This window comes from Pholis gunnellus, assembly GCF_910591455.1.
Source record: "Pholis gunnellus genome assembly, chromosome: 12".
NCBI classification, from domain to species: domain Eukaryota; kingdom Metazoa; phylum Chordata; class Actinopteri; order Perciformes; family Pholidae; genus Pholis; species Pholis gunnellus.
In genome coordinates this window covers 6,817,408-6,831,886 of record NC_136539.1, presented here as the reverse complement: position 1 = coordinate 6,831,886, position 14,479 = coordinate 6,817,408, and the positions used below count along the sequence as shown (strand labels likewise).

At 42.4% G+C, this 14,479-nt stretch overlaps 1 protein-coding gene across 1 annotated transcript in view; it reads left to right on the top strand.

Moving 5' to 3' along the window:
• Positions 1-9,267: 9,267 nt before the first annotated feature.
• Positions 9,268-14,479, top strand: part of slc39a10 (solute carrier family 39 member 10) — a gene marked incomplete at its 3' end in the record, with an annotated part of 23,244 nt that continues 18,032 nt past the window's right edge. Inside the window, exon 1 of the mRNA XM_079169989.1 lies at positions 9,268-9,288. The remainder of the gene's footprint in view (positions 9,289-14,479) is intronic.

Here is a 14,479-nt window from a genome sequence, read left to right as displayed (position 1 = left end):
GGCCCGGCCAACCGACTAACATTGCCATCCCTGAAGCCACGCTGCTATAGGGGCTAAAACACTATTTGACTGAATACTTTTTGCGTACACTGTTTATTTATACAGTGTGTATGTACACGCTATGTGTTTGATATGGCAGCAACAAAGGCTTACACAGTACTTAGTTGCTACCAAGCACCCTGAGCATGAGACAGGATTTCACCATTGTGTTTTAAGCCGAAATCAGCAATTGTTCCAAGAATTATTCAAATGAAGTTGTAGCTATCACAAATATGCACCAGAAGTCCTCCTATACAAGGCTGCGTTTTAAATTGTTGAAGATGTGGGTGAATAGTAAGCTTTTAGTTTGAAATCTGCAGCTTTTGATGAACAACTAAGATGCCTTTCAGCCAGCTAATCAATGAAGAAAATGTGGTTTACAGTACGTGGGATATAAGTAGCTCTTTTCTATTCCTCCTTTTCTTCGATGAATTCCAGCACATTCTACATTTGGCCTGTCAGTCAGTAATTGCATGAGAGCCACTTGACCTTTAGAAGGAATAAGTCCAAGTTATCTGCCTTCAATGTGCGTTTGCAGACTCGTATTAATGAACTCAAAAAGAGAGCCCTTTGCCTCCTATCTAAATGTCATCGGACATCATGAAACACTGGGGAAACTCCATACCATGCTCGAGAACTTTTAAAACAAGCTTTTGTTTTTTCTGTCTTTCCCATCTGCGATGAAGCAGTCTGTTCTTTAGAGGATGCTCTGGCTGCCTGAGGCATAAGCCAATAATCTGCTGCTCAGGGCCAGCATGCAAATTACAACGTGAACTTTCGTTGGCTGTTCATTTTTTGGGCCTATTTCCAGTAAAAAGGATTTGGCCTAGCACTAAAATAAAGTGGCCTTTAACACCAGATTAACATGCATTGCCTTTCTCAGACATGGTGAAGGATAGTCCTAAATCACATGTAGTGATTTCCTGAAGCAACATTAGAATAACCACGTGACTAAACAAAGGCTTCATTTAAATTCAAATTTAAAGCTTACAAGGCTTAGATTAACAATCGGTCAGTGGAGACTATTTGGTCTCTAAAAAACCAGTGAGCATTGATGTCCAGACAAGTGCTTAATGAGAGGAGCAACCTGCTCGATAATTTAATTAAATCACTTTCCAAGATGTTCCAAGAAAATGCAGTGAGCCCAGACGAGCATAGTGGTCATAAACAGGGTGGCTGTTGCCTCCACAGCCATTCCTGAAAATCGTGATCATCTTATAGGTAACTTAATTTGCTCGTCTACAGTAGTAGAATTCATTTCACTTAAAGTTCCCTGTGGTGTTCTTGAAACAAACAAAGCAGATTGTTTTTCTCGAACGGTTAAAACCTGTACCGATATTTGATTTTTCATGTTAAGTAGTCTTTTTTCCTGCCGCATCGTCGCCACCTGTTGACCGAAATAACGCGAAGCCACCGCCAGGAATGCGTCACCTTCGTGCACGTGCATCCTCCTGCAAGAGAAACACGAAACGAGGACCCTTTCTCAGAAAAGCGTTTCCAAAGAGGTCAAAAACTCCACAGGGAACCTTTGAGGTAATAGTTCAACATTATGGGGAATACGCTCACTGGTAGTTGCTTTTGCTGAGGGTTAAGATGAGAACTAACTCTCGGTACGAAAGCAAGTACTTCTATTTGACAAAATGTTGGCGTGAGATAATTCTGACAACATAGCACATCTAAAATTAGGAATAATCAGGTTAAATAATCTGGTTATTTCTTTAAATAGTATGGGTATGTGGATGTACAGTTGTGGGAATGCTCCAATTCATATTATAATTATTGGGTTATTCTTCGTATTTCAATGAGAAAGCTGTGTCTTTTTATGTCCTGTATTATTTCCTGAATGTATTTACAAGGGTGCTAATCATTTTCCTTTCACCTCAGAAAAATTCTCATGTGGCATTCTCTCATGTGATCACAAAAACTAAACAAGACATGAGTTTCTTTGGGTTGACCTTTGACTTTTAGAAACATCCTTTGACCTCATGTCCACAGATCTCTTGAGTGGCAGGTCGCATGAGTTGTTCGCCTTTTGTTCAGGAGGAAAGGGAAGACGCATTCCCCTTGCAGTTTTCTCGCCGGTTCCATGACAGATGAAGAATGAAACATGGCCTGCTTATTGAATAACCGCTTCGACGCTTACGGCTACGTATGCTTGTGATCTCTCAAATTAAACTGATGGATCATGGCAGCACGTGGCAAAACGGATTTGGGTTGTCAGGGCAGGGGCTCGCCACAGCCATCAGATGAACACTTTCCACAACAAATGCGACGGGAAACTCGTAAAATTATGATAATGATTGGGTAGTGTAATAAAATCTGTATATATCAAATCACCTTTTGTATTGCTATGCTGAGCTGCGGGCTATCGGTGACTATAGAGGACTGTGGAATAGCAGCGATTGTGCAATAGCAGCACTGTGTGTAAAGGATTTTTGAAGAAGAAGAAGAAAGAAATGATCAAAATGAAGAATTCCCATGCGAGTGAAATAAAAATGTCAGCATTTATTTTTGTCATGGTGTGTGAGCTGCAATTCTAACTCCTTGTGATGACTGCCATATATACCTGGAAGATATGAAAGACGAATGGAAAGGTTTCTATCTTACATAACATGATTTTCTTTCTTTTTTTTGGCAGCAATAATACTAAACTACAGTGTGTGTTTAATCACATGTGACATGAGAAATGAAAATGTGCGTACATTTGCACGCAATGATTCTGTGTGCTTGTGTCTTTTGTCTGTGGGCATCATGCAGAAGGAGAAAGATAAAAGATTAAAAAAATGAAGGGGGGATAAAGAATGACACCCAGAACATATGCTTCATCTGAGTGACAGGTCTCATACATTTTTCCATGTGATCTCCCAAGAAACCACGTCAACGCAGGTGTCAAAAAAATAAGTGGCAGAGATGGAAGGAGTGAGATGGTAGGGGGGAGGTGGAGAGTAGAAACTCTGCAGGTTAACTGCTCTGGATTTGTGGTTTTTAAAAGTGGTAAATGTTATTTTCCTTAACCTAATCAAGTTGGTTTGTTGCTCAAACTATAGTGTTTTTGTTCAAAATCACAACTTGTTAAAACTTTGTGTTTACTGCGACCGTTGCGGAGCATCTTAGTTTGACGGCTCGGGCTACTCAGGGTATTAAGTGACTCTGAGGGGTCAGTATGTGTCCAGTTGGTAATGAGAACGGGTTGGGTAAACACTGGTAGCTCTGTCTGCACTGTTGCATCATGCTTTATATTCCCCAAAGTAACTGTGTTTGAATGCCTTCACTTACTCTTTGATTCTAACGACGGTGGGCTACGTACCCACGCCCTTCAGACAAGAAACCACTGAACCTGCATGGGACGGCTGATTTGGAAACCCAAAACCCGACACAAGATCGTTGTTTCTCTCATTTACGACTGCACATTAACAACGCACGAGGTCATTGGCGGATTAGGAGACAATCGGGCACGGACGCGTAATTTCCTTTCTGATGTTGTGAAGGCCATTTCATCTGCAACATTATTACCAATGCACAGTTGACAGACTATGTGGCGTGAATGCATTTGTTGTCGTTGTCGTATTGTGTTGTTATCATCAACTGTGGCAGCACGGGCGCTGTCCGGTGCTGAAGTCTTTCACCTTTGCATGTTAAAGACGTGTTTGTCCTAGTGGTCACTTGTAAAAGGCTTAAAGCTAGAGCTTGGTGATCATTCATTGACCAAATTCAAATAACAACTACATTTATATTGAATGGAAATAGTTTTCTTAGCTCCCCTACATATTGGAAAAGCTCCACCTTAGTTAACACCGGGACAGAACAAATCATGGCGCCGGCCATGGATAGGCCTATAGGCCCGGTTCTGTAATCCATCCATCCATGCACGACATGGCTTAACTCCGTCAGCTCCACACTGCAGCAGACTTTTGAAATGTTCCATTGACTTATAATATCAGTGAAACAACATTCTACAACAAGTACAAATGGCAAGGACAGAGTTCTCTTCTTACAGGGCATAACAGAGAGCACAATGTCGCCAAATGCTTCCTTTCATCTCGGTCACGTCACTGAGTGCAAATGAAACACATTTCACTTTGATCGGCCCTCGTGTGCAGACATGAGATTTTGAGCACCTTTGAAATTATGTTTCTCCGCAGGGAGCCTTTTTGAACGTGCCCGATTCCTTCCCTGTAAGATCTCAGAGTGGGAGAAATAGCAACAAAGCTGCTATTGACAGGAGGAGCTGCGGCTGAATTTAAGAAAATGTCAGGGCTGTCAGGAATCAAACGCACTCCTCTGTGTGTGGAAAAAGACAGGATTTGGCTTGAAAGAGTAATGTTCTTTTTTTATTGTGAGCAGAAATCGGCCCTTACTGCGCGTGAAGGAGCAGTGAACAACATTTCAGGTAGTATACCTTCAGTACCTGTTCATGTAGTTTATGCTTATCAAAAAAGACAGGGTGCCAAGTTCTTTTGTTTCTTTTGTTATTGTCTTTGGAGTTTCCGTAGTGCGATTTAAGACTTAAGCTCTGGTTCAGATATGCATGAACAGTAATTAATGACACACTCTGTCCTCTTTTTGCTGTACTGGAGACACATCCATGTTCATTAGGGATTAAACACCACTGCGAATAAACCCTAATGTTGCTGGATGTGTCAATGGGTGGATTTGCTTACATGCTGCCCATAACAGCTTTGTAAGGTCATAACATGTCTTTATACCATAATAATTAATGAATACCTATAGCAAAGCATCAAACCGTGTAATTCTTTGACATAATAAGGTGAGTGGAGTTTGCCACAAAAAGGAAAATAGTGGAAAAACAAAATGAACTTAGGATAATTTCATCATTTCTGTGCATGTTGAATGTTAATACTGTAAGGTAGCCCTCCTGCCTCATCAGTGGATATTCATACGGACTAACAGCAAGCCTAATGGAGATTGTTGGGCGCTCTCCCTCTGCTTCCATCGATCCAGGATGTGTGAGTTGGAGAGGGTGGGTGTTGCTTGGCGATCGGAGTAGTAATTTTGTCTGTGTGTGTGTGTGTGTGTGTGTGTGTGTGTGTGTGTGTGTGTGTGTGTGTGTTATAGCTTTGGCAAAGTACAACAAACCTGAGGGGAAACAAGCAAGTGCACTCGCCTTTCTCCAACCTCTACCCAATTAAAGGGAATGAAAAATCCATGAAGGCTCATTAGATGGGTTTACAGGTGGCTAATGAGCTGATATTTAAAACTTGTCACTTGCCGTCTGCCCCCCTGGTCTCTCCCCCTCTTCCTCTCTCTTTTCTGTCTTTGGCTGCCCTCCAGGACAGAGCACCAGCGGGTCTGCTGGGGTCCCAATATTACTCTGCATCAGCAAGATGTCAGCCAAGAACACACACAAACACACACACACACACACACATACACAGGATCCAGACTGAATATCCACAATGCCTATTTCCATCTTGTTGAAGGACCCATTCAATATGGACGACCTTTGAGATTCAACATCGACTCCGGTAATAAAATAGGGTATACGACTCGAATGTACTATTTCACTTGTGTCGGTAATTATGCACATGATGGCCGTTGAAGCCCGTGTGGCCTCAGGCAGGTGTGTAAAGTTGTACTTGTTGTCCTCATCAAGAATCGCCTCACCCTTTTAACCGCCGTGCGATAAAAAGGGCAATTTCAGCAGGAGTCGATGCCTCGTCTCTCACGCCAGTCGTCCCTTCGCAGGCGAAAAGCCGCGTCAGGTAAATTGCCTGCGGACCACAACCACTCTAGTTGCAGTGCAGGAAATATTACCTCAGTAATCTGCAGCAAGAGGCATTTCAACAAGAAATGACTCCCTGTGCCGGGGTGTGTATACGGCCGGGGCTGAGTCGAGCTCATAATTCAATGTGGTCGTTGGCACTTCTCCTCCTCCGTCTGCCGGGGCCGGGTACTGGCTAAATGACAGTGAAAGCCACAATGGCACTTCCGCCGTTGCTTTACGACTGGCAGGGACCCCGAGGGCACCATGACTGGAGCGCTAAGTGGGAACGCGGCTGCCAATCACTTGATATTAATCTCTCTGTGTGATCAGGAGGGACAGCCGACGTGAGACCAGGAGTGTGGGGAGGAGCTGGGAGGTGGACCCAGCTGGTGCGAGGCCGACAGAAATTAGCTGTATGTCTCTGCTCAGAGCGGCCAAGTGCTTCACACTCACCTGCCCACACACACACACACACACACACAGCCACCTGCACACAGAAAGTGAAGGTCAGTGGTCCGTAGCCTTTTTACGCTACCATAATATGGTAATACGTGACGTTTCAAATAAATATGAGGTCAAAAGTAAAAGCAACACAGAGATAGTGAACCTCTAAAAATACATAGTGTTACTCAAAGGGGCGTGGCTCAATGGGTAGTCCCAACAGAGGGTTGTCCGGCAAACGCAAGGTCCTGTGCCGAAGTGTCCCTGAGCAAGACACTGAACGCCTAAACTGCTCCCCCGTGCACTTCTCGGCAGCCCACTGCTCCTAATAAGCTCGGGATGGGTTACATTTTGTATATGTATATGACAACAATAAACCTAACTTTAAAAAAAATACGATTCATTCCGATACTGGCATAATATGGTGTTTTTGTACAATTGTGTTATGACTGCTTGCTTCACATTTATGAAGATGCGATTTTCTTCCTAAGAAAACGTTACAATGTTGTTATTTTGTTAAGTTAGTAAAAAAAAGAAAATTACATAAGTTCATATTCATCATTTCTGAGCATGTTGCATGGTTTAAAACCATATAACACAGAATATTTTGACATAAAATCCATGTCAAGGGCATCCGATTTTCAGATACCCCTGCCCAAGATAGAACAAAAATGTTTGTTTTAAATCATTTTGATGATGATGGTTGAAAAAAAAAAGTTGAATACAGCAAAGAACAGCAAACGGTGATGAAATTGATCAATGTATTGATTCACCCCATAAGCAAAAAAGTGCATCTGGAGATGATGTACGTAATCGCAGGTAATTTTTCACTTATATTTCTTGGATTTAGCTTAAATGTGCACCAATAGTGCCCTGATATCCGTCCAAGCAATATGAATATCAAAATATGTATTTATTACAAAACTAGAGCCTATAGGCTCCTAAAAGGGCATACATTTCACACAGACACCACCAGTCTGAATATGTGATGGTATGTTGGCTGTAACGCGAAAAATGACCTTTATACTTATTAAATGTTCATAATCAGGTCTTATAGTTGTGTGATACTGTTACAGTTTCAGGTGCTCAGTTCCTGTTCCTATCCAGGAAGTTTCTAAGAAGCTTCCTGTTTCGCAAACAAAGTGTGTCAGACACTTCTGCAGGTGTATGACTCGCCCCCCTCCTTCTGACCTCCTCTTGCATTTTCTAACCGATGTTTAACCGTCTAACCTCGATGTAACCTCGATGTAAAAGGGGCAGTTCCCTCAACCACCCTTGTTTGTACGTGTGCTTAAATATCCAACTCATCTTGAGATGAATTGTTCTTTCTCGTGCAAACTGACTGCACTCTGTACGATAATTGAACGGCGCAGAGAATAAAGCACACAAAGAAGAGTTCCGTGTCATAGTATTCTTTATTTCAGCACCTTTGAAAAGACTCACGGTTTAGCGGGTATAATAATTTCCACCACATGGCACAGTCCAGGACATCACATTCATTTGTACAAAAAACATAAAAGTTATTTCAGTAAAGCACAAAGTGTAAAGTGAGAAGTACAATGTATCTTTTCATGTTAATATGAAACAAAGAATGCAAAAATAAACCTTTTTTTTAAATCAATTTTATACCTTTGGAGATTTATCAATTATTTAAAAATCTATCTCCACTTATCTCTTAAATAAAAGCAGCTGTCTTTACCTGCAACACAACTGACACAATCACACAACAATAACACACTTTTATAGCATTTATAGATATATTTATAGTTAGCATTGACCCTGGAAAGTGTATTACAAACTATCCTGTTCTAAATACTTGGTATGCTTCTAAAAGTTGGCATTGCAATCTGCCAAAGGACGCAAAGAGGAAGAAGAAGAAGACGACGACTTGGGGAATTGCATCGTTCTTTATGGTGAAACTAAATAAATAAAGTTGTAAATTGCATTAGTTTTAAGTTGAACCAGTGGTTGCGTCAGACTTTCTCGTCATTTTGTCGGACAGGATTGTACAAATTCCTACGCAGGCCTACTTCAAGGTGGAGTTTATGATTCTAATCCCAATTTGTCAATGTTGGTCAATTTCTGTGAATGTCTCCTCACATATGTATAAATAAATACATACACAGTACAGTGGCTTACACCCTATACTGGTCACGGGCTGTACGTGTGTCTTAGTTCAAAACTTTGGTTAGTAAATGAGGAACCTGCACACCAAAAAAAAGTCTGATTCAGCTGGTTTCAAATTGCATATTTAGCTTCTCTCTCCTTCCTCTGTCTGATGGATAGCGGTACGTATATTCTCTTCTTTCTTTCCATGTTGTCCTCATTATGTTTGGTTCAAACATACCAGTCGTTGCAATACACGTATTGCTATCTATTCCCATTGTTATGTTACTTTGTGGTATTTTATCTCCATTTTAATTTATATTGTTGTAATTGACTGATTTTATTTCACTGGAAGACAGAATTTTCTTTTGTTCTTGTTTGAGCCATCTTAAGTATTGTTTTAAATACAGTTAACTATTATTAGGCTATTATAGTTATTATCATTTTGTCAAGACTTTACATTAGCAGCTTTGTGACATATTTTTGTCTTTTTTTAAGAGTTAACTATATTAAAACTAGAGTTTAAGACATTATTATCTTCTCTACTTGCAGAAACCTGTGGTGTACTTTTTGACAGCATGACACCCCGTAACAAACTAATCACGTTAAGTGTCAGAGCAAGGGTTGTGACCTCATCTTCCTGTTATGATGAGCAGTAATAAAATGAGAGGGTGTATTTGTCTGATGACGCGGCTGGGGCATTTGCTCATCGTTGTCTGGACCGGTCTGAGCCTCTGAACATCACTTCCTCAGCCAGTCATATGACAGCCCAGACACAATCTGGCGGAAAGAACAGTCATTGTTTTCTCAAACTCTTTGCGCAGATAGCGCAGACTGTTGGTCCGTAGTCGGGATGCTACGGAAAGTTCGTTAAAAGCGTTGGTGAATGACGTGCGCTGACGTAAACCAGACCGGAGGTTTTCTCTTTTTTTTTTTGGTACCGAGCGAAGAGGAGATGCACACGGCACTCGAGTGAGGTAACTATATAAAAACCCATTTGTTGTCATTCACTCCCACAACATGGACCCGGGCAGCGTTCGCCACGACGTGTAGATGTTAGTAACCCCTAATGTGAGCGTGCGTTACGGAATATCTGGCAACGTGTGTTATCGTTGCACCTCGTAGGCTGTGAGCCAATTCCCTGCGAGTCGTCTGCTAGCTAACGTTAGCTGGCTGAATTGTTGCCTTCCTCTCCAGGTTAGCGTTAGCATTAGCCTGTCCGAGAGCAGCGACTCTTGGCTAAACAAACGCGCCGGGCGTTGAAGTCGTGCCTCTGGCAGCTTTCCGGGGCTCGCGGAGGACAATGGCGACTAGCTGTGTGCCAGTGGTGAACGCGGTTTGATGAGTTTAAACGCTGCGGTGTTGTAAAGGCACGTTTCAATGACGAGCAAAGAGGGGTGCTCAGCGTTGCATTATGCGCACCACGTGCGGCGTTTAAGCCCACTCCGTAGACTAGACTGATGGGCGGTATAGCGTCTGTGCTTCTTCAACAGCGTGGCTGCTAGATTCAAAGCTAGACAAACGTATGTGACCGAGTTGTTTTTAAATATTGATTTTTTTTATTTGCTCCCCGTCAAAGTGTATTTTCACGCCCCCTTATTGGGCGGACACACAGCATGTGTAGTGACCGTTTTTTGGTCGTATGTAAATGTGACTTAAGTCTCATTGTCCGTGCTGATACATATTCACTGCGGTCTACTGTAACTTAGTACAAACATTTAAATGTGGAAGAGCTTAATTTAGAGCACGCATGAGTGAAGGTGTGCCGTTTGCCTTAAAGTAACACGAGTGTGCTGATGTGAGAGCACTTAGCATGCAAAATAGCAGCTTTACACGCAGGCATTAGCACAGCTGCCTTAAAAACATGGCACATAAACAGAACTGTGGCCCCAAAATGCATGCTGTAGAATGTGCTTTTATTTAATCATACAGTGCGTCCTCATGAACCAGCCCATTCAACTTACACTGTTTAACTACAATATTAAAATGTCTGTGGATTAAGCACGTAATCAATGATATGTTTGTCTTGAAACACTACTCCCGTCCCCTAAAATGTCCTCCTATGAAACTTTGATGATTTTTATGAACTGTCAGAATTGGAGAAATGATATGCAGACGTGCAACAAGTTGTATGTATTTCTCTGTCTACAGTACAGGACTGTCTCAGAAAATTAGAATATTGTGATAATCCCCATACGTGTGATTTAGTTTACTGAACCAAGCTGAGTGTTTTTCAAGGCTCAGGAAACCCTTGCAGGTGTTTCGAGTTAATTAGACGATTCAAGTGATTAGTTGAATACCCTACTAGTATACTTTTTCATGATATTCTAATATTTAGAGATAGGATATTTGAGTTTTCTTAAGCTGTAAGCCATAATCAGCAATATTAAAAGAATAAAAGGCTTGCAATATTTCAGTTGATTTGTAATGAATCCAGAATGCATGACATTTTTGTTTTTTTAATTGCATTACACAAAATAAAGAACTTTATCACAATATTCTAATTTTCTGAGACAGTCCTGTATATAGGTAGTGACTTACACAGTGCAAATGATTCATTAAATCACACACCGGTTATACAAATGTCACCGTATGAGCTCCTGGTACTGAATTAGGCTACGTTTTGAATGTTGGTCATAATATGTACCAAGTTATGTAGCTTTATTTGGGCCTGGCCTTGTTAAGGTAAAGGATCGCTTCCTTTAGTGAAGCTATGTCTAATATATAATGCCAGCATGTTCCATTAGTTATGGAAGAGGTAATCAAAACACAACTACTGCAAAAATGACAAGTGCACCGGTTAAAAATACAATTAACCAAAATGGATTTAGTAGAGCAGACTTTGTATTTGTTGTTGGAGCATCCTGGTATTAACTGTTCTGTCTCGTTAACCCCGGTCTAATAAGAGAAGACAAAGAAACGCTTTGGCCCCTGGATCGGAGAACCTTTGATCTAATACAACACGTGAGCTTCAGTGTTGACATGTAAAATATCGATCGCAATTTCATTTGTGCCGTGTTTGTATTCTGCGCCTCCACATGGTCGGTGGGATGATGCACGCAGTTCTCATATATACTGTTGAGGATAATGGCTTAGTTATGTTCTGAGTACTGTACTGTTCTCACTTAACTCACATGATGTGGGACCAGGGGCTCAGTTAATTACGCCTATTCCCCCCCCCCCCCCCCAGACCCGACAGAGCTCCTCCACAACCACGTAAGACATTATACAGCTTGTGTCCACGGGCTGAGTGCTAGTCAACATGACCAGTACACTGACCTTTTGTGTGTGATATCGGTGCAGCTCCCCTCGGAGAGTTGAGCTGCGTTACCAAACCTTATTCACAACACACCAGTAAGGTGTTTATGATTGCAGCATACAGCTTTAAATTGCAGCTTATAGGAGCTGTATTTAACAAATTCTGAACATTTAATACAGCAGCAAACAACTATTAAGCTGTGTGAAGGTACAGTGGAGTCATGTCTACCCGAGCAGAGGATGAAGTCACCCTCTCTCTATGTGTGTCGTTATCCGAGCCTCTCCTTGCCATGCATGCTTTCAGTGTACGTTAGCGTGCCCCGCTGGTTAGCTCACAGGCCGCTGCACTGCTGCCGTCGGAGGCGTAGCGCCCACCCTCGGGTTCCCCCCTCAAGTAAACGCTGCTCTGTCAGCACTTCACCGTAGTTGGCGCCGTTGGCACCATTTGCCATCGGCTCGCTGTAGACCTGTTGAGAGCCGGTGAGAGGCAATCAAGATGCTCTCAAAAACTCAGATCTTGCACCTTTTTTTAAGGATATTATGCACAGACTAACACTGTGTCATCGCGCTTCTTAATACTCTTACAGTGCTACACGCATACGTGTTGTGTTGCCTTTGTAATGTAGTTAACAGCCCCCAAAGTACACTTCTATGATTGAGTTCTGGAAAAGGAGAATCGAGGCTCGGCGAACCTTTACAGATGGGACCTCATGATTTTTCTTTTTTTTGATCCGTGAATTACAATGCAACCAACTTTGTCTTTCATACCAAATATGTACGCTGTTGCTGAAATTGTGTTTTGGTCTGGGCTTTGCTGGCTGAACATCTAAAGTAGGCTTACCGTAGACGTGGGTTCTATTTCCAGATTGTTTTGTTACTTATTTGTCGGATTACACCGGGATACAAAGAAAGCAGAAACAATGAACACAGGATTACACCGGTCATGTCCTGGCTTTGAATTGTTGTTAGGATTGTTGACTTTCTGTTGTTTCGGTTCCACTGAGGATAAAGCGACAATAGAAAGGCCTTATTATGAGCCACACTGATGCTGAAATCAAGCCCAAAAATCCAAGAATGACCTCCCAACCGCTAAATTACCCGAACGTTTGGGTGATATTTTTTTGTATATGGCTGAATATTGTTTACAGCCTCTGTGTGTTTAACAATATGCCACTTTTTGTGCCCTGCAATATAATTAATAATGGCATTTGTGCGCTGTAGTTACAGTCAATCACCTGAGTCGAATCTCACTTTTTACAGTTAATTCTTTATTTTTTGTAGTATTATACTCAGAATGTCACAAGCCAGTGTTCTTAGGAGCTTACAGGTAAAAGGGACGTTAAAATCAGTCCTAAAATAAATAAATGTAACCCTACCTTGATACCTTACAGTACAAACCCCTGGGTGAAAATCCCCGGTGCTTCCAGCTGCATGTTCCTTATAAGAACTGTGTAAACATCGGGCCTAGCGGCTGACATTTTTTGTTTCGTGCTCAGCATGATCACAATCTGCTGCACACGTAACACCGTTCCCACACTCCTGCTGTTTTTACGATACGCCGCTTTTATGCAGACGGGGCATTTTTTGAGTCATGATAGCTAATATTTTTCAACCAATACATCCAATCTAACCTCAGCCAGCCTCAGCTATTTATTTTGTTGTCGCATAACCGCTTTTTAGCTTAATGTAGAAATATATATTGTTCCCACCAACGTTCAATGCATGCAGGATGAGGCGTGGGTCAGTCCAGATCAGCACTGACTTGGCGAGGATCATTTTTACCAAGGACATTCTGCTGTTTTTATAAACCATTGATATCTTTTACACATTTCAAGTTGCTGATTTACACCTTGGCAAAATGGTCAGACTGGCCCACCAGTAGTGCATTTACAGCCACACACACACACACACACACACACACACATACACACACACATACATATGAACACGAACACCGTGAGTAGCTGGTCAGGTGCTCCCTGACTGCTCAAACATGCAGACACGAACACACACACACACACACACATTCCCGCCCTGTGTCTCCCCTCCTCCCTCTACAAATTAGTTAAGTCACTGAACTCAAAAGCCTCAAAAACATTCAACCTGTGACTTATATCAGCGCCGGCGTGAACCTTTTGTATTGGTGCGCCGCGAACTCCTGTTTCTTTTGGAGGGCCTTATTTGTGACTGAAGGTAAGCATCGCTCCGTTTTGCAAAGGTGTTGTTTCTTTACCATCTGCTGTGTCTGTGTGTGTGTGTGTGTGTGTACTCCTCAGCTGATTGTTCTGTTTGCTCGTCCGTGTCTAGTCGAGCCTTTTCGGTCTCAGACGAGGCCACGGAGCATCAGCCGTGCACCTGCGCCTCGACGGCAGCGACCGCTCCGCTGCGTTGCAGCTCCTTGATTCCACACACAGCATCTTTCCATAGGCGACATTGTCTAAACGGACTCAGTGGCCTCAAGCAAAACTGCAAAACCTGAATCTGATGTGATGTTTGTTGTTGTGAGCGAGGCCGTTTGACTCAGTGAGAGAAGTTCAGTGGAAGTCGTGGCCCGTTTCCATTGAACCTGCACGTGTCTTGGTGGCCCACGGACAAATTTCATACGGTCCTCAATCCATCTACGTCTTCAGGCGATGACAAGTGCGTAGAGATCAACTCACACTTAAACATGCGTCTTCACCTGCCACCTGTGCGGAGTCAGCTATAATGAGTGCTGTTATCAGCGCTGGCCGTTCAAAAGGCTTTCGACGTCGCCGTGAACATGCCCGGTACTTTGAGTCAGGAGACCTACCGCATGACAAATTCCACAGAATAGCCACTCTTGATCAAAGGATTGCTGGTTTGACGTGTCAAAATGACTACCTTCATCACTGTTTTTCTTTTTCTAAACATGTATACTTGCTCGTGAAC